The 20,660-nt window shown below is 34.5% G+C and overlaps 5 long non-coding RNA genes across 5 annotated transcripts; 2 read left to right on the plus strand and 3 right to left on the minus strand.

Annotated features, from left to right (window-relative positions):
* The first annotated feature begins 1,759 nt into the window (after positions 1–1,759).
* On the plus strand, positions 1,760–4,361 carry LOC149610978 (uncharacterized). Its single transcript, XR_016376517.1, has 2 exons — positions 1,760–2,196; positions 3,905–4,361. It is a non-coding gene; the product is annotated as an uncharacterized LOC149610978 (long non-coding RNA).
* A 1,089-nt stretch (positions 4,362–5,450) lies between these two features.
* Positions 5,451–5,780, minus strand: LOC149610979 (uncharacterized). The gene is made up of 2 exons (XR_016376516.1): positions 5,648–5,780; positions 5,451–5,585 (listed from the first exon to the last, which is right to left on the minus strand). It is a non-coding gene; the product is annotated as an uncharacterized LOC149610979 (long non-coding RNA).
* A 665-nt stretch (positions 5,781–6,445) lies between these two features.
* LOC149610980 (uncharacterized) lies at positions 6,446–7,422 on the plus strand. Its single transcript, XR_016376728.1, has 3 exons — positions 6,446–6,485; positions 7,224–7,339; positions 7,404–7,422. It is a non-coding gene; the product is annotated as an uncharacterized LOC149610980 (long non-coding RNA).
* Positions 7,423–8,912: 1,490 nt separating this feature from the next.
* Positions 8,913–9,779, minus strand: LOC149610981 (uncharacterized). Its single transcript, XR_016376556.1, has 3 exons — positions 9,491–9,779; positions 9,275–9,419; positions 8,913–9,207 (listed from the first exon to the last, which is right to left on the minus strand). It is a non-coding gene; the product is annotated as an uncharacterized LOC149610981 (long non-coding RNA).
* Positions 9,780–13,890: 4,111 nt separating this feature from the next.
* LOC149610982 (uncharacterized) lies at positions 13,891–14,885 on the minus strand. The gene is made up of 3 exons (XR_016376521.1): positions 14,469–14,885; positions 14,253–14,397; positions 13,891–14,185 (listed from the first exon to the last, which is right to left on the minus strand). It is a non-coding gene; the product is annotated as an uncharacterized LOC149610982 (long non-coding RNA).
* Between the last annotated feature and the right edge of the window lie 5,775 nt (positions 14,886–20,660).

Below are 20,660 nucleotides of genomic sequence, written 5' to 3' on the forward strand. Positions count from 1 at the left end.
TTCGCAACCATGTTTATGAAAGCTAGCACTTTCGCAATGGCTCGAACTCGAACATTACAAATATCACTGCACTCCCAATAAACGGTTTTGGGTTTAGTTTCAATAAAACCACTTTCATTGATCACGAAATTTCTTTTTGGATTCTTCTCCTCAGTTTCAACAATGTTGAAGAGATTCGTAACCACTCCCGAATTATTTACTTGAAAAACTCTCTCAACATCATCAGGTTTGTTGTTATTTTTAATGTCAACGAAATTGCCCGTATCGTCAACGAACAATTCTTTATTGCCATTAATAACGCCGTCTCTCAGCACTTTACGTACATGACCATCAGCATCCAATTGGATAACTTTGGCGTAGCGTAACTCGTGGTCATTTTTCAATATATTGCCATTATTTCCAATTGGAAAATAGGTGGTTTCGTGGAAATAGGCCTCTTTGAGACTACTGTGAAGTCTTTTACCACCCACTACATCCGTTAAATTGTCCTGATTAACAGACCCAATTTCTTTGACTTTCTTGGCAATAAGTTTAAATTCACTAATCATCCCTGTAAGATGGTAATTGTATGCCGAGTATAATTGCCTTTTCAAATGCAAAATTCTACCCGCTAACAACTGGCATTTTAGATTGCGAGAGATTAACTTCGAATTCCCCTCTTTAGTCAAGCTGTCCAAAGATTTTGTCGCAGACAATCTTTCAGTGAGCCTTGTCACTAAAAATCGTTTGAAACTTTCAGCTATGATTTTCTTGTTTCTTGTTTTAAAAATTCCTTTCTTGAGGGTTTTTTTCAGGAAACCCTTTTTACCCACCGGAAAAGCTTTCTTACTGGGCTTTTTATTTTTTGCCAGAACATTAGTGGCGCCACCTGGTGGCATAGCTCTCTTATTTTTCTTTGCTCTCTCAATCGTAGATTTGCGCGTCGGATTGTTTTTTAAATTTCTTTTCTGATGATACTCCTTGCTTTTCAAGTAGTATTTCATATTCACAAGTTGTTTAGCTTGCTTTTTTTTCAAAGCAACTTGCAATTTCAAAAAGTGTTGACGTCTTTTTTGTTTCTTAACTCTTTGTCGAGAAACCATTTTAAATATTGAATCCAATTAGATTGTTCACACAGAAGAGTTTTTAATCGTAAAGATATCCAATATAGTCGTGAACACAGAACACTTTTGGAATTTCAACGATATCGAATTAAGTGGTTCACACAGAACACTTTGGAATCACAAAGATATCCAATTAAGTGGTTCACAGAGAACACTTTGGAATCACAAAGATATCCAATTATGTGGTTCACACAGAACACTTTGGAATCACAAAGATATCCAATTAAGTGGTTCACACAGAACAGTTTTGTACCTGCAAAAAATTCAAAATAAATGGGTATTTGCTACACACCTAGAACTGTGAATCCAAAGTACACTCAGATTTAGATGTTGTACTACAAAACATAAAAAAAACTAGGTTTTAATATCGTAATACAATGTATTACATATACATAATAAACCTGATAAATACAATACACTCGAGTGCAATGATAAACACTCGAATGAATAACTCAAATGAAAGAATAACACTTGAGTCAAAGTAATTAGTACTATTTATGTACCAAAATGGATAATAGAAGCCTAAATACGTTTCTAAAGTTTAAAGAAGATTATTTAAACTTACTATGAGATTGCCTTTTTACAACGCAAACCCCTTGACAAAACGTACAGCACAAAAATAGGCTTAAAAGTTAATTTGATGGGTGAACCACGTGTCCACGTGAATCCGGCCCAATCTTGTCAGAGGTTTTTCGCGAGGGAAAAACTGAACTGAACTGAACTAGTTGGCTATCGCCACTGAATATAGGGGCGCTGGCCAAAGAAAATATACGCGTGTATCTTCTTTGCGCTGGCGCTGCAGTGTTTTCAAAATGGCCGCTTCAACGGGGTATGATGTTTTTATCGATAATAGTGCAAGTGCAATAGATAAATTAATAATGTTAAATGTTGACAAGTTAAAGGTAACATTGTTTGAAATTTATAAATACGCGGATTACAATTAAGGAGGGATTACAATGAAGGAGACCGAAAACGAAGTCTAATAGAAAGAGAAGAGATATATAAGTGAAAGTGGAAGCATACAATATGACCGAGGCTTAACCATAACTCTCCTTAGGGCGGCTAAAAGACAACTTAGCCATCAGCCAGATTTGTAATAATAAACTTGTCCTCCTACCCACAGCCCACTCGATCACGCAAGTTGCACTCGCTATAGAAGCCCCTTCAAACAGCCAAAAGTCAAGAATATGACCGATTAGTACTCCTTGGTAAACGAGTCTAAGAATTAGCATTATGTCTATGGGAAAAATGCCGTTTTTTGAAGTAAAATGGGTGTAATTTCGCTTTTTGTGGATCAAATGTCGTGAAAATTTAAGAAAAGGTGCGTAGTAACGTTTTCTAAAGTCCTACAAATTTTCAAGTTTCAAGAGTGAATAGTTTTTCAGTAAAAAAATAAAAACTAGGCCCAACCGATAAAGTTCGTCAAAGCAGTCTACGAATTAGCATTATGTCTATGAGAAAAATGCCGTTTTTTGGGGTAAAATGGGCGTAATTTCGTTTTTTGTGGATCAAATGTCTTGAAATTTTATTGAGAGGTGCGTAGTAACGTTTTCTAAAGTCCTACAAATCTTGAAGTTTCAAGCGCTAATAGTTTTTCAGTAAAAAATTAAAGACTAGGTCCAACCAATCCAGCTAATAACGCCTGAAGGGAATTCCCTTCTGATAACGTTCTTCATCAAAATACTGTATTTAATATCTTATATTTGATTTATTATTACAATTTACTAGTCGTTAAAACAACTTGGCAAATATGTGAAAACCAAGTACTACAAGTATTGGGGGAAAAATTATTTATTTGAAAAATTTGCCCAGCGCGTTTTAAAATGGCTAGAAGTCATCCAGAGTTGAAAAAACCACAAACTGAAAGTTTGATAATTTTTAGAAAAATAACTATTAGTCCTAAGCCTTTCAAAATATTATCTAAATTTTTAGTGTACTTTAATTTACAAATAGTAAAAAAATCAGGAAGCTAGAGCTTACATTTTTCACTTTCCTATAAAAGTTTGTTCATCAACTCGACAATTCCCCCTAACATTTCAGTGCTTTGTCTCAAAAATCTAGACTCGTTCATGTTTTTACTAGCTTTTCCACTACATCCCCTCGATTCTTGAAAATGCATGGGTTTTGAATTCTTTGAACGGGCTTCTATAGCGAGTGCAACTTGCGTGATCGAGTGGGCTGTGTCCTACCTAAACATATTAACAGTTTTCTTGTTATTACGGGAAAAAGTGCAAAATTTCGTTATATAGCTTTATGGAATAAGTTGACCCAATATTTAAAAGACATGGACTCAATAACCGAATTTAAAAACTAGTTGGGTAAATCTTTAAAGACCTAAATCTATTTTTATTTTATTTTCATTTCGAATTTGTTATCACTCTAATTTAATTTTATGGACACCTTTGTAAATCAGATTTATCCAAATAAAAAGCCGTTATTATTATTATTATGTTGAAATTTACAACTCTGTTTAAACACTGCTCCGAAAACAATGACCAACCAAGGATTATTTAAATGTCTAATTTTTAAATAATCCTTGGACGAACTTCAAAAGTTCAAGTGATTTCTCCAATGACATAAAGGGGTAAAATGTAGAATGGTATGAAATTTATATTTCTGTGACAAAAGAAATTGCCTAGAGACTATGTTCTGAAACAGTTAAAGGGGCTAACCGGCGCTGTTGGGGTGAAGTCCGCCCTTAGTTCAGGGGGCTCTTTGGCCATAAGAATTGGCGCCACCGTCGCGGTGGGCGAGTAAGCAATATGCTAACCAACAGTTTGACCCCCCCTTCACCCCAACAGCTCCGGCCAGCCCCTTTAAAGCAAGGGAAAGAAGAAAAAGATGATCACAAGTGGATGCTCAAGAGAAGGGAAAGGTTCTTCGGCTGCTGCTTGACGTGATAATCAATATATACGTACACGGAAAAAAAGGAGAAGACTGGCCACTAAAAATGGAGCTACGCTTTCAATGGCTGAGTTAACAAAACAAAAGGAGATTCCAAATTTGAAACAGGAAGAAGACAATTATGGTTTGAAGAAAGAAAAAAATATTACAGACAGATTCAATCTGGATAGCAGTTTTAAATTTGGAAATGGAACAATGCCACTTGGTCACTTATAGCAAAAAAATACGAAGATCTGCTAGACCCTGTAGCAAAAAAAAATATATTAATTTTGTTTTTAAATTGGTTGGAAATTTAAAATACATTTATTTTTTTGATACTGAAATTAGTGAAATAAAATTGAGTCACAATTAAAATCATTTAATTTTTTAAAAACCATATATCCATTTCATTAAAATTTAACTTCATCAAATATTGATGATGAAGAGTTAACAATACCAGCTGCAATTAAAAACATAGGGTTAATGAAAGGCATCATCTCCCAGTCCAGTTTTTTTTTTTTTTTTTTTTTTTTTTGAAAAAAGTTTTAATCTTTGTAATGCTTGCTCTACGTGCACTCTTGCTTTTGCTATTTTCAAGTTTTCGAGTGATTTTGTTTCCGTAAACTGTTTAGATTTTGTCAGAAAAATTTCGATTCCTTTTTCTAAACATTCGGTCTCTATTCTGAATCCTTTATCTACCATGCACGCGTCAACATAAGGTGTTAACTTTTCTAATACTTTACTGTGCAAAGTGATAAATTTGTTAGTTGCTCTTCCTCCATAAGCTGTACTCAAAAATGTAATCAAACCAGCAGGAGATACGCCAATTAAAACTTTAATAGTGTGGTTACCTTTATAATAAGAATGAGACAAGACTCTACATTTAAGACATTTAGGTTTCTCTATTGGAATTTCGGTACAGTCCAATACCACCACAGTTTTTTCAAAGCCTTTAATGATTTCTTCCTTTGAGGGCCATTTTATTGTGTATTTAAAAACATCCACGATAATAAACACTGTTTGTTTAAAGTATCTGCGGCAACTGCTATCAGACAAATTAAACATAGTAGAAAGAAGCACGTACGACAAGTTTAGTTTAATTTTCATTAAAACGAGAAGAAAAAGTCTTTCTATTGATATCTGTGCTTTAAAATTTATTAACATTGACATAGATTCCACAACGGAGTAAAATAATTTGAAAGTGGAGATACCAGTCATGCGGCTTAAATCCTTCTCAGTTTTAACTGAATTCATAATACTAAAGGTTTCAGAAAAGTAAGTGTTTAGTTGCACTGAAACATCTCTTCTTTCTTGATGTAAGGGCTCACAGACCTCAGTTTCGGGAGCATTCAAACCAAATTCAATATTTGCATGTTTGACAGTGGATTCTGGGGCACCTTCTATTTCTCTTTCTGAACTCGACTCCCTATAAGTTGAAGGTTTTGCATCATTTTTAAATTGTATTTGTCGATTATCAGCCCTTATCTTTCTTCCATTAACTTTCTGGTATCTTCCGAAATAATTTCGTCATCGGTCAATATAGGCAAACATTGTGAAGGGTAAGTTCCAAGCTTAGTTTCCTTTTCCCTGTTGGCAAATCTGAAGTAACGAGTACATTAAATCCTGGTCTTAAATTCTTATTACTTAAAAAACCAAATTACCTGGAAAAAAGTAATCAGTCTTCTTGAAATGAAAACCGCATACAACCATGTGATTTGAAATATCTTTTCCAATTTTTAGGACGCGTTGCCATTCTTTACGCCACTTGATTTCTTTTGGGAAACTATGCATACTTATTCAAAATTAGCCCATACTTAACCCTGGGATATTTAGTTTTAACCTAGAATTACGTTGTGGGACACAACAATACTTTTTGCTAGGCGCCATGTTATGATCCTCCTATGATAACTTAAGCCTCGCCACTCGCCCGGGAGCCTTAGGAAAACTTACTCCGTTAGAACAGTTACCAAAATAACCACTAGGTGGCGCGTCACTTTTACGCGATAGCCAATAGGATCTCATTGGCGATAGCCAATAGCTAAAGGTTATTTTAAGCCTAATTTTCAAACTTGGAAGCCTCTTCAACTGTTCAACTGAAAGTAAGTTCTTAAATATAATAATTAAATATGTCATAATTTGCTATTTTTTTTAAGCTTTGGCGTAAATTTAGAGTTTGCAACACTTAAATTTGTTGTCAAGTTTAAAAACATATGGAAAATAATGATATTTTTATGTAGTTTAAAATAAATAATTTATCGTATATTGATTTAGGCTTAGAAATGGAAAACGCAGTGAACCATTTTAATAAAGGGTGCGTTGTAAGTTTTTATGGTGGTGGAAAACGTGGAGGAGGAGGAGGACGTGGAGGAAGAGGGGGACGTGGTGGAGGACGTGGAGGAAGGGGAGGAGGTTTGCGTAGAGGCGGAAAAAATGGAAAAAGAATTTGTTACATCTGTAAAAAACCGGGGCATATTGCCAAGAATTGCCGAAATAAGGAAGGTAGGACAAGAAAATAATTTTATAAATTTACCTGGGTCTTTTATTGAACAAAAACATCCCTATAAGTTATAATTTAAAACTATTTATAGAAGGCGTTGCCATAAATTTTCAAATTCAAATAGGGACTTGGCAGTACTACGTCATGCAACGTCAGGCTACCTTCCACTAGTGCTAAAAAACATACCAGGAGGAGGGGCTTATGTAGCTTTCATTCTGTTAAAAAAACATACCATAATGGCGCTGGGGGCGGAGTTAAGCCTGAATTGCCAAGTCCCTATTGCCTGAATGTATTTTACTATTTTTCGACATTTTTGTATATTATTTCCTTGCGTTTCTAGGCAGTACACTTATCTTTTACTATTTCGTGTGTTTCCCTACAATTACAATTGTTGTTTTTATTGGTTTAAGTATAAGCATTTGTGATACAATTGCGTTTAAGCAGAAATAAATTTTCTTCTGGTTTAGCTTGAAACATTTTAGAGGAAGTGATGCGAGCTCTGCAATTATCGTGTGAGGTCAAACGTGATCTCTTAACTCTCCAAGATTATATTCAAATTCTTGAAATTCCGTGACTTTTCCTTACCTTTTTTTTTAATTGGAACTTTCCAAGAATTTTGCTGACTTGTGGCAACACTGATAGGGCTATAGAATAGTGTTCTTTTGTCAAGCTTATATAGCAGATCAGTAGGACAATATTCGTAGTTAATGTCAATTAATTTTATATTCATCAAATATTAGACGAGAAAAAGGAAGAAAAAGAGGAAAAAGAAAAAAAAATAGAAGAAAATAAAAATATTGAAGAAGAAGAAAAAAAAATGGAGGAGGACGCTGAAAAAAACTGAAATACTTTAAGTGTAAGTCACTGTTAATTTTTTTTCCTTGAATGAAAAAATAATGTTGAGATTATGTTTCACGTAGGATCTGGAAAACCGAATTTTTATTTCAATTATATAAATATTATATTTTTTTTATTTTTTCTTATTTGTATAAAAATTATAATTTATTTTTTTATTTTTTTCTAAATTGTATAAAAATTATAATTTTTTATTTTTTTTTAAATTGTATAAACATAATTTTTTTTTATTTTTTTTTAAATTGTATAAACATTTTTTTTATTGTTTTTTAGGATTAAAAATAATTTTTCCAGCCTTTTTTTTTTTGGTTCTGTTTAAAATAAACAAAATTTAAAATTGCAAGCGAACCTTTAATTCTTCCCGCCTTTATTTGAATGTTATTGCAATGATAAAAGCTGACTCAGTACTTTGCGCAGTAGAAAAGAGCAACAAGATTTCCCCCTCTTTCCACTCCTCCCCTATACTCTCTTTGCTACAACATAGTGACTAAGGTTTTCATATATATATATATATATATATTATGTATATATATATATATATATATATTATGTATGTATATCAGCAATGACGTCGACCGATGGCAAAGAAGCATATTTCTCATAAGTGAGAATGAGAAACAGTATGGTCATCTTTGCTGTCTAACAGACAGCCTGGCAGCCCGGTATTTGTTTAACTCTAATGCTTTTTAACCTCCAATATTAATACTTCTAAAGTCTATGTGGCATTAATTAATTCTGAAGATTCTTGAATGAATTAAAGTCTAAACATTTTATAAGACGTATTGTAAACAAAATATTTTTTTAAATTTAAAGAAACTAGGCGAATTTGGGGCTTCGGTCAAATCTCAGACAGTCAAACAACACATTTTCTGGTTACCCTGATAGTGTTATCCAGACTTTCCCTATAATATATTTTTCCCTGACCTTTAAAAAGGTCCATTTTCACTTTCCCAGAATTTTCCCTGACTTTTTAGGACCATTTTCACTTTCCCTGACTTTTTAGGACCATTTTCACTTTCCCAGAATTTTCCCTGACTTTTCAGGCACATTTTCAATTTCCCAGACTTGTCCCCGACTTTTCAGGCCCATTTTAAATTTCCCAGACTTTTTAGGCCCGCCCATTTTTAATTTCCCAGACTTTTTAGGCGCATTTTCAATATCCCAGACTTTTCCTTGACTTTTTAGGCCTATTTTCAATCGAAAAAAGTTATTAAATGAATAAATCTATATGGTTATAATTATGTTGAAATGAAAGCTATTAAATCCATCTCTTTGTCATTTGGCAACGTTAATTTCTGAAACTTACCAAAAACTAGTGTATTACATATTTAACCAAAATTTATGTTAATTAACCAAACCAAAAAACGTTATAAAATAAAGAGCCCTTAAAACCAGAACCAAGACCTGTGAGTGTTAGTTTGAAACAATTTTTGAAAATGAACACTTTCGTTTCTTTGATATTTACCTACGATAATTTCAGAAACTTTGAAGGCTTAGTTGCAGAACCACTGTAACACTGAACAGTGTGTTACACATTAAACATAAACCAAAATAAATATAATTTTGACTATACATCGTGTTATAAACGCCTTTAAAAAAAACACGCCCTCAAAATACAAAAGCTACGTTAGTATGTCGAAAATAAAGAAAACATGATAAAAACCAATCAACAGCAATCTTTAGCACGATTAATACAAAATTTAAATTTAAATAATGCAAATATAAAAAGTTATTAAATGAAAGACTATATATAGTTCTGTTTGTCATATCTCCCTTGAAAAGTTGTCGCTAGCGTTCAGCCAACGGAGGTTTCATCATCAAGGTGTAAAATTTACCTCTACAGCTGATTGAAGGATTGATGTGTCCTAGCTGTCACAGATAATAATGTAGTAATTAATTGATCTACCAATAAGATTAATAATTAATTTGAACATACCAACAGTATTCGTAATGTCTGGCTTTTATCTCAACTGAAGTTAATGTTGCCTATTCCTATAACATCAACATACATAACGCCACCTTGACCGAGGCTTAGCGAAATTGACTTAGCGAAATTGGTCAATAATAAAATATTCTGTTGGCTTTTAAATTTAAAATTAATTTTAGTAAATTTCATTGACGTTTTTTGTTGTGAAAACAATAAAAACCATACCTAATTAGCCTCCAGTTTAATTCCAAATCCAAAATTTTAATTTTAACCGAGAGCTTAAACGCCATGTTTTTCTTGCTTAATATCCCGCTAACGGCGTGAATCACGACACAAACGCGGTAAGTCCAATATGAAAAATGAGGGCTAAAATGCGTGTCTTTAACAGTGGTAAAACGCCGTAATTCCAATTCCCAAAACAACGTAAGTCAAAGTATGTGTTAATAATGATAAAAATCAATACTTAAACTTAATTTATCTTAATGAAACTAAGAAAAGGCACATCTATGGACTGTTATCTTTCACTTAAGATGGTTCCCAAACGTAACGAATGAATAGTTTTCTTTATACACAATCTCAATTAAGGTCATTTTTCAAAAAAATCCCATGTTATCTCTATGGAAGAATATAGTATTTTTCACCAAATGTCTGATTCATTTTATGGATTCTAAAAGCACCCTTAACAACTTTATTCTTTATAGAATTAACTATAAGTTGGATCTCTTTGAAATTTTAACCACAAAATTAGGGCCCAAATTTTAGTTCACTGGCAAAATTTCAAAGCAGCAAACACAATATGAAAAAAGTTACGGCCAATCAAAGAACCCTCCTTTAGCATTAGAGGCAGTATCAAGTCTTATCTAAGAGAGCGACCGCTCTCCTAGAATATGTTATAGTACTCTTTGCTCCCCATACAAGGATACTTTAAACTTGAGGCTACCTCAATATCGTCGTCAACTTACTTTTTGTCTCACTTATTGTTAGAAGGTTACTTTTGATTTTTGAAAATAAACTTTGCAGGCTCGTAACTCTGTTTCTACTGGAGATACGGGGATGTCCTTTGAGTATGTTATAGACCAATTTGTCCCCCATCTAGCCATACTAAGAATTAGGGCTACGACAAACAGTAGTCGAGTAATTAAGCTAATCGTAAACAAACAAACCCCTCCATAGGAAATACATTAGACTAAATTCTGGAGGCTCGTAACTCTGGTTCTACCAGAGATACGGGGATGTAAATAATGTGACCTTGACACAAATGTTCGGATAATTATAAAGGTCTTTGCATGTTCCAAGCAAAAAAAAAAACTTCGCGGTTTCGAACCTGTGGCCTTCCGGGAGTGAGGCGGATGCGATAACCGCTACACTAAAGATATGTTATTATTTTTAATCGAAAGAACCGGGTCAAGTAATTAAGCAATACGTGAACAAACAAACCCCTCCATAGAAAATGCATTAGACTATACTTTGCAGGCTCGTAACTCTGTTTCTACTGTAGATACGGGGATGTCCTTGGGATATGTTATAGTCCAAATTGTCCTTCATCTAACCATACTAAAAACTTTGGGCTACGACAAACAGGGGCCGAGTACTTAAGCAAAACGTAAAGAAACAAACCCCCTCCATAGGAAATGAGTTAGACTATATTTTGCAGGCTCGTAACTCTGTTTCCACTGGAGATACGGGGGTGTCCTTTGAGTATGTTATAGTCCAATTTGTCCCCCATCTAACCATACTAAAAACATTGAGCTACGACAAACAGGGGCCGAGTAATTAAGCTAAATGTAAACAAACAACCCGTCCATAGGAAATGCATTAGACTATAGTTTGCAGGCCCATAACTCTGTGTCTACTAGAGATACCGGGATGTCCTTAGGATATGTTATAGTCCAAATTGTCCCCCATCTAACCATACTAAAAACATTGAGCTACGACAAACAAGAGCCGAGATATTAAGCAAAATGTTCGTCAACTTTGGTATCGTCTCACTTATTTTTATTATGTTACTTATGATTTTTGCACGAAACTTTGGAGGCTCATAACTCTTGTTCTACAAGAGATACTGGGATCTCCTTTGGATATGTTATAGTACTCTTTGCTCCCCATACAAGGATACTTTAAACTTGAGGCTACCTCAATATCGTCGTCAACTTATTTTTTGTCTCACTTATTGTTAGAAGGTTACTTTTACTTAGCTCAATGTTTTTAGTATGGTTAGATGGGGGAAAAATTGGACCATAACATACTCAAAGGACATCCCCGTATCTACAGTAGAAAGAGAGGTACGAGCGTGCAAAGTATAGTCTAATGCATTTTCTATGGAGGGGTTTGTTTGTTCACGTATTGCTTAATTACTTGACCCTGTTCTTTCGATTAAAAATAATAACATATCTTTAGTGTTGCGGTTATCGCATCCGCCTCACTCCCGGAAGGCCACAGGTTCGAAACCGCGAAGTTTTTTTTTTATAATTGTTGTAGTTTTCTATTTGATTATCTTAATAAACGTTTGTGCATAATAAAAGAGTTGCGTTTCTAGGCAGTACACTTATCTTTTACTATTTCGTGTGTTTCCCTACAATTACAATTGTTGTTTTTATTGGTTTAAGTATAAGCATTTGTGATACAATTGCGTTTAAGCAGAAATAAATTTTCTTCTGGTTTAGCTTGAAACATTTTAGAGGAAGTGATGCGAGCTCTGCAATTATCGTGTGAGGTCAAACGTGATCTCTTAACTCTCCAAGATTATATTCAAATTCTTGAAATTCCGTGACTTTTCCTTACCTTTTTTTTTAATTGGAACTTTCCAAGAATTTTGCTGACTTGTGGCAACACTGATAGGGCTATAGAATAGTGTTCTTTTGTCAAGCTTATATAGCAGATCAGTAGGACAATATTCGTAGTTAATGTCAATTAATTTTATATTCATCAAATATTAGACGAGAAAAAGGAAGAAAAAGAGGAAAAAGAAAAAAAAATAGAAGAAAATAAAAATATTGAAGAAGAAGAAAAAAAAAATGGAGGAGGACGCTGAAAAAAACTGAAATACTTTAAGTGTAAGTCACTGTTAATTTTTTTTCCTTGAATGAAAAAATAATGTTGAGATTATGTTTCACGTAGGATCTGGAAAACCGAATTTTTATTTCAATTATATAAATATTATATTTTTTTTTATTTTTTCTTATTTGTATAAAAATTATAATTTATTTTTTTATTTTTTTCTAAATTGTATAAAAATTATAATTTTTTATTTTTTTTTAAATTGTATAAACATAATTTTTTTTTATTTTTTTTTTAAATTGTATAAACATTTTTTTTATTGTTTTTTAGGATTAAAAATAATTTTTCCAGCCTTTTTTTTTTGGTTCTGTTTAAAATAAACAAAATTTAAAATTGCAAGCGAACCTTTAATTCTTCCCGCCTTTATTTGAATGTTATTGCAATGATAAAAGCTGACTCAGTACTTTGCGCAGTAGAAAAGAGCAACAAGATTTCCCCCTCTTTCCACTCCTCCCCTATACTCTCTTTGCTACAACATAGTGACTAAGGTTTTCATATATATATATATATATATATATTATGTATATATATATATATATATTATGTATGTATATCAGCAATGACGTCGACCGATGGCAAAGAAGCATATTTCTCATAAGTGAGAATGAGAAACAGTATGGTCATCTTTGCTGTCTAACAGACAGCCTGGCAGCCCGGTATTTGTTTAACTCTAATGCTTTTTAACCTCCAATATTAATACTTCTAAAGTCTATGTGGCATTAATTAATTCTGAAGATTCTTGAATGAATTAAAGTCTAAACATTTTATAAGACGTATTGTAAACAAAATATTTTTTTAAATTTAAAGAAACTAGGCGAATTTGGGGCTTCGGTCAAATCTCAGACAGTCAAACAACACATTTTCTGGTTACCCTGATAGTGTTATCCAGACTTTCCCTATAATATATTTTTCCCTGACCTTTAAAAAGGTCCATTTTCACTTTCCCAGAACTTTCCCTGACTTTTTAGGACCATTTTCACTTTCCCTGACTTTTTAGGACCATTTTCACTTTCCCAGAATTTTCCCTGACTTTTCAGGCACATTTTCAATTTCCCAGACTTGTCCCCGACTTTTCAGGCCCATTTTAAATTTCCCAGACTTTTTAGGCCCGCCCATTTTTAATTTCCCAGACTTTTTAGGCGCATTTTCAATATCCCAGACTTTTCCTTGACTTTTTAGGCCTATTTTCAATCGAAAAAAGTTATTAAATGAATAAATCTATATGGTTATAATTATGTTGAAATGAAAGCTATTAAATCCATCTCTTTGTCATTTGGCAACGTTAATTTCTGAAACTTACCAAAAACTAGTGTATTACATATTTAACCAAAATTTATGTTAATTAACCAAACCAAAAAACGTTATAAAATAAAGAGCCCTTAAAACCAGAACCAAGACCTGTGAGTGTTAGTTTGAAACAATTTTTGAAAATGAACACTTTCGTTTCTTTGATATTTACCTACGATAATTTCAGAAACTTTGAAGGCTTAGTTGCAGAACCACTGTAACACTGAACAGTGTGTTACACATTAAACATAAACCAAAATAAATATAATTTTGACTATACATCGTGTTATAAACGCCTTTAAAAAAAACACGCCCTCAAAATACAAAAGCTACGTTAGTATGTCGAAAATAAAGAAAACATGATAAAAACCAATCAACAGCAATCTTTAGCACGATTAATACAAAATTTAAATTTAAATAATGCAAATATAAAAAGTTATTAAATGAAAGACTATATATAGTTCTGTTTGTCATATCTCCCTTGAAAAGTTGTCGCTAGCGTTCAGCCAACGGAGGTTTCATCATCAAGGTGTAAAATTTACCTCTACAGCTGATTGAAGGATTGATGTGTCCTAGCTGTCACAGATAATAATGTAGTAATTAATTGATCTACCAATAAGAATAATAATTAATTTGAACATACCAACAGTATTCGTAATGTCTGGCTTTTATCTCAACTGAAGTTAATGTTGCCTATTCCTATAACATCAACATACATAACGCCACCTTGACCGAGGCTTAGCGAAATTGACTTAGCGAAATTGGTCAATAATAAAATATTCTGTTGGCTTTTAAATTTAAAATTAATTTTAGTAAATTTCATTGACGTTTTTTGTTGTGAAAACAATAAAAACCATACCTAATTAGCCTCCAGTTTAATTCCAAATCCAAAATTTTAATTTTAACCGAGAGCTTAAACGCCATGTTTTTCTTGCTTAATATCCCGCTAACGGCGTGAATCACGACACAAACGCGGTAAGTCCAATATGAAAAATGAGGGCTAAAATGCGTGTCTTTAACAGTGGTAAAACGCCGTAATTCCAATTCCCAAAACAACGTAAGTCAAAGTATGTGTTAATAATGATAAAAATCAATACTTAAACTTAATTTATCTTAATGAAACTAAGAAAAGGCACATCTATGGACTGTTATCTTTCATTTAAGATGGTTCCCAAACGTAACGAATGAATAGTTTTCTTTATACACAATCTCAATTAAGGTCATTTTTCAAAAAAATCCCATGTTATCTCTATGGAAGAATATAGTATTTTTCACCAAATGTCTGATTCATTTTATGGATTCTAAAAGCACCCTTAACAACTTTATTCTTTATAGAATTAACTATAAGTTGGATCTCTTTGAAATTTTAACCACAAAATTAGGGCCCAAATTTTAGTTCACTGGCAAAATTTCAAAGCAGCAAACACAATATGAAAAAAGTTACGGCCAATCAAAGAACCCTCCTTTAGCATTAGAGGCAGTATCAAGTCTTATCTAAGAGAGCGACCGCTCTCCTAGAATTATCCAAAGGAGATCCCAGTATCTCTTGTAGAACAAGAGTTATGAGCCTCCAAAGTTTAGTGCAAAAATCATAAGTAACATAATAAAAATAAGTGAGACGATACCAAAGTTGACGAACATTTTGCTTAATATCTCGGCCCCTGTTTGTCGTAGCTCAAAGTTTTTAGTATGGTTAGATGGGGGACAATTTGGACTATAACATATCCTAAGGACATTCCCGTATCTCTAGTAAACACAGAGTTATGGGCCTGCAAAGCATAGTCTAATGCATTTCCTTTGGACGGGTTGTTTGTTTACGTTTAGCTTAATTACTCGGCCCCTGTTTTTCGTAGCTCAATATTTTTAGTATGGTTAGATGGGGGACAAATTGGACTATAACATACTCAAAGGACATCCCCGTATCTCCAGTAGAAACAGAGTTACGAGCCTGCAAAGTATAGTGTAATGCATTTCCTATGGAGGGGGTTTGTTTCGTCACGTATTGCTTAATTACTTGACCCTGTTCTTTTGATTAAAAATAATAACATATCTTTAGTGTAGCGGTTATCGCATCCGCCTCACTCCCGGAAGGCCACAGGTTCGAAACCGCGAAGTTTTTTTTTATAATTATCCGAAAATTTGTGTCAAGGTCACATTATTTACATCCCCGTATCTCTGGTAGAACCAGAGTTACGAGCCTCCAGAATTTAGTCTAATGTATTTCCTATGGAGGGGTTTGTTTGTTTACGATTAGCTTAATTGCTCGACTACTGTTTGTCGTAGCCCTAATTCTTAGTATGGCTAGATGGGGGACAAATTGGTCTATAACATACTCAAAAGACATCCCCGTATCTCCAGTAGAAACAGAGTTACGAGCCTGCAAAGTATATTTTCAAAAATCAAAAGTAACCTTCTAACAATAAGTGAGACAAAAAGTAAGTTGACGACGATATTGAGGTAGCCTCAAGTTTAAAGTATCCTTGTATGGGGAGCAAAGAGTACTATAACATATGCAAAGGAGATCCCAGTATCTCTTGTAGAACAAGAGTTATGAGCCTCCAAAGTTTAGTGCAAAAATCATAAGTAACATAATAAAAATAAGTGAGACGATACCAAAGTTGACGAACATTTTGCTTAATATCTCGGCCCCTGTTTGTCTTAGCTCAATGTTTTTAGTATGGTTAGATGAAGGACAAATTGGACTATAACATATCCTAAGGACATCCCGGTATCTGTAGTAGACACAGAGTTATGGGCCTGCAAAGCATAGTCTAATGCATTTCCTATGGAGGGGTTTGTTTGTTCACGTATTGCTTAATTACTTGACCCTGTTCTTTCGATTAAAAATAATAACATATCTTTAGTGTAGCGGTTATCGCATCCGCCTCACTTCCGGAAGGCCACAGGTTCGAAACCGCGAAGTTTTTTTTTTGCTTGGAACATGCAAAGACCTTTATAATTATCCGAACATTTGTGTCAAGGTCACATTATTTACATCCCCGTATCTCTGGTAGAACCAGAGTTACGAGCCTGCAAAGTTTATTTTCAAAAATCAAAAGTAACCTTCTAACAATAAGTGAGACAAAAAATAAGTTGACGACGATATTGAGGTAGCCTCAAGTTTAAAGTATCCTTGTATGGGGAGCAAAGAGTACTATAACATATCCAAAGGAGATCCCAGTATCTCTTGTAGAACAAGAGTTATGAGCCTCCAAAGTTTCGTGCAAAAATCATAAGTAACATAATAAAAATAAGTGAGACGATACCAAAGTTGACGAACATTTTGCTTAATATCTCGGCCCCTGTTTGTCGTAGCTCAATGTTTTTAGTATGGTTAGATGGGGGACAATTTGGACTATAACATATCCTAAGGACATCCCCGTATCTCTAGTAGACACAGAGTTATGGGCCTGCAAAATATAGTCTACTGCATTTCCTATGAACGGGTTGTTTGTTTACGTTTAGCTTAATTACTCGGCCCCTGTTTGTCGTAGCTCAATGTTTTTAGTATGGTTAGATGGGGGACAAATTGGACTATAACATACTCAAAGGACATCCCCGTATCTCCAGTAGAAACAGAGTTACGAGCCTGCAAAGTATAGTCTAATGCATTTTCTATGGAGGGGTTTGTTTTTTCACGTATTGCCTAATTACTTGACCCTGTTCTTTCGATTAAAAATAATAACATATCTTTAGTGTAGCGGTTATCGCATCCGCCTCACTCCCGGAAGGCCACAGGTTCGAAACCACGAAGTTTTTTTTTATAATTATCCGAACATTAGTGTCAAGGTCACATTATTTACATCCCCGTATCTCTGGTAGAACCAGAGTTACGAGCCTCCAGAATTTAGTCTAATGGATTTCCTATGGAGGGGTTTGTTTGTTTACGATTAGCTTAATTACTCGACTACTGTTTGTCGTAGCTCAATGTTTTTAGTATGGTTAGATGGGGGACAAATTGGACTATAACATACTCAAAGGACATCCCCGTATCTCCAGTAGAAACAGAGTTACGAGCCTGCAAAATATAGTCTAATGCATTTTCTATGGAGGGGTTTGTTTGTTCACGTATTGCTTAATTACTTGACCCTGTTCTTTCGATTAAAAATAATAACATATCTTTAGTGTAGCGGTTATCGCATCCGCCTCACTCCCGGAAGGCCACAGGTTCGAAACCGCGAAGTTTTTTTTTTGCTTGGAACATGCAAAGACCTTTATAATTATCCGAACATTTGTGTCAAGGTCACATTATTTACATCCCCGTATCTCTGGTAGAACCAGAGTTACGAGCCTCCAGAATTTAGTCTAATGTATTTCCTTTGTTTGTTTACGATTAGCTTAATTACTCGACTACTGTTTGTCGTAGCCCTAATTCTTAGTATGGCTAGATGGGGGACAAATTGGTCTATAACATACTCAAAGGACATCCCCGTATCTCCAGTAGAAACAGAGTTACGAGCCTGCAAAGTTTGTTTTCAAAAATCAAAAGTAACCTTCTAACAATAAGTGAGACAAAAAGTAAGTTGACGACGATATTGAGGTAGCCTCAAGTTTAAAGTATCCTTGTATGGGGAGCAAAGAGTACTATAACATATGCAAAGGAGATCCCAGTATCTCTTGTAGAACAAGAGTTATGAGCCTCCAAAGTTTAGTGCAAAAATCATAAGTAACATAATAAAAATAAGTGAGACGATACCAAAGTTGACGAATATTTTGCTTAATATCTCGGCCCCTGTTTGTCGTAGCTCAAAGTTTTTAGTATGGTTAGATGGGAGACAATTTGGACTATAACATATCCTAAGGACATCCCCGTATCTCTAGTAAACACAGAGTTATGGGCCTGCAAAGCATAGTCTAATGCATTTCCTTTGGACGGGTTGTTTGTTTACGTTTAGCTTAATTACTCGGCCCCTGTTTTTCGTAGCTTAATGTTTTTAGTATGGTTAGATGGGGGACAAATTGGAATATAACATACTCAAAGGACATCGCCGTATCTACAGTAGAAACAGAGTTACGAGCCTGCAAAGTATAGTCTAATGTATTTTCTATGGAGGGGTTTGTTTGTTCACGTATTGCTTAATTACTTGACCCTGTTCTTTCGATTAAAAATAATAACATATCTTTAGTGTAGCGGTTATCGCATCCGCCTCACTCCCGGAAGGCCACAGGTTCGAAACCGCGAAGTTTTTTTTATAATTATCCGAACATTTGTGTCAAGGTCACATTATTTACATCCCCGTATCTCTGGTAGAACCAGAGTTACGAGCCTCCAGAATTTAGTCTAATGGATTTCCTATGGAGGGGTTTGTTTGTTTACGATTAGCTTAATTACTCGACTACTGTTTGTCGTAGCTCAATGTTTTTAGTATGGTTAGATGGGGGACAAATTGGACTATAACATACTCAAAGGACATCCCCGTATCTACAGTAGAAACAGATTTACGAGCCTGCAAAATATAGTCTAATGCATTTTCTATGGAGGGGTTTGTTTGTTCAAGTATTGCTTAATTACTTGACCCTGTTCTTTCGATTTAACATAATAACATATCTTTAGTGTAGCGGTTATCGCATCCGCCTCACTCCCGGAAGGCCACAGGTTCGAAACCGCGAGGTTTTTTTTTTTTTGCTTGGAACATACAAAGACCTTTATAATTATCCGAACATTTGTGTCAAGGTCACATTATTTACATCCCCGTATCCCTGGTAGAACCAGAGTTACGAGCCTCCAGAATTTAGTCTAATATATTTCCTATGGAGGGGTTTGTTTGTTTACGATTAGCTTATTTACTCGACTGCTGTTTGTCGTAGCCCTAATTCTTAGTATGGCTAGATGGGGGACAAATTGGTCTATAACATACTCAAAGGACATCCCCGTATCTCCAGTAGAAACAGAGTTACGAGCCTGCAAAGTTTATTTTCAAAAATCAAAAGTAACCTTCTAACAATAAGTGAGACAAAATGTAAGTTGACGACGATATTGAGGTAGCCTCAAGTTTAAAGTATCCATGTATGGGGAGCAAAGAGTACTATAACATATGCAAAGGAGATCCCAGTATCTCTTGTAGAACAAGAGTTATGAGCCTCCAAAGTTTAGTGCAAAAATCTTAAGTAACATAATAAAAATAAGTGAGACGATACCAAAGTTGACGAACATTTTGCTTAATATCTCGGCCCCTGTTTGTCGTAGCTCAATGTTTTTAGTATGGTTAGATGGGGGACAATTTGGACTATAACATATCCTAAGGACATCCCCGTATCTCTAGTAGACACAGAGTTATGGGCCTGCAAAATATATTCTAATGCATTTCCTATGGAGGGGTTTGTTTGTTCACGTATTGCTTAATTACTTGACCCTGTTCTTTCGATTAAAAATAATAACATATCTTTAGTGTAGCGGTTATCGCATCCGCCTCACTTCCGGAAGGCCACAGGTTCGAAACCGCGAAGTTTTTTTTTTGCTTGGAACATGCAAAGACCTTTATAATTATCCGAACATTTGTGTCAAGGTCACATTATTTACATCCCCGTATCTCTGGTAGAACCAGAGTTACGAGCCTGCAAAGTTTATTTTCAAAAATCAAAAGTAACCTTCTAACAATAAGTGAGACAAAAAATAAGTTGACGACGATATTGAGGTAGCCTCAAGTTTAAAGTATCCTTGTATGGGGAGCAAAGAGTACTATAACATATCCAAAGGAGATCCCAGTATCTCTTGTAGAACAAGAGTTATGAGCCTCCAAAGTTTCGTGCAAAAATCATAAGTAACATAATAAAAATAAGTGAGACGATACCAAAGTTGACGAACATTTTGCTTAATATCTCGGCCCCTGTTTGTCGTAGCTCAATGTTTTTAGTATGGTTAGATGGGGGACAATTTGGACTATAACATATCCTAAGGACATCCCCGTATCTCTAGTAGACACAGAGTTATGGGCCTGCAAAATATAGTCTACTGCATTTCCTATGAACGGGTTGTTTGTTTACGTTTAGCTTAATTACTCGGCCCCTGTTTGTCGTAGCTCAATGTTTTTAGTATGGTTAGATGGGGGAC

The sequence above is a fragment of the Phalangium opilio genome, unplaced genomic scaffold (genome assembly GCF_054372755.1).
Source record: "Phalangium opilio isolate 3A_F unplaced genomic scaffold, DU_Popi_V2 ptg000329l_1, whole genome shotgun sequence".
Taxonomy (NCBI): domain Eukaryota; kingdom Metazoa; phylum Arthropoda; class Arachnida; order Opiliones; family Phalangiidae; genus Phalangium; species Phalangium opilio.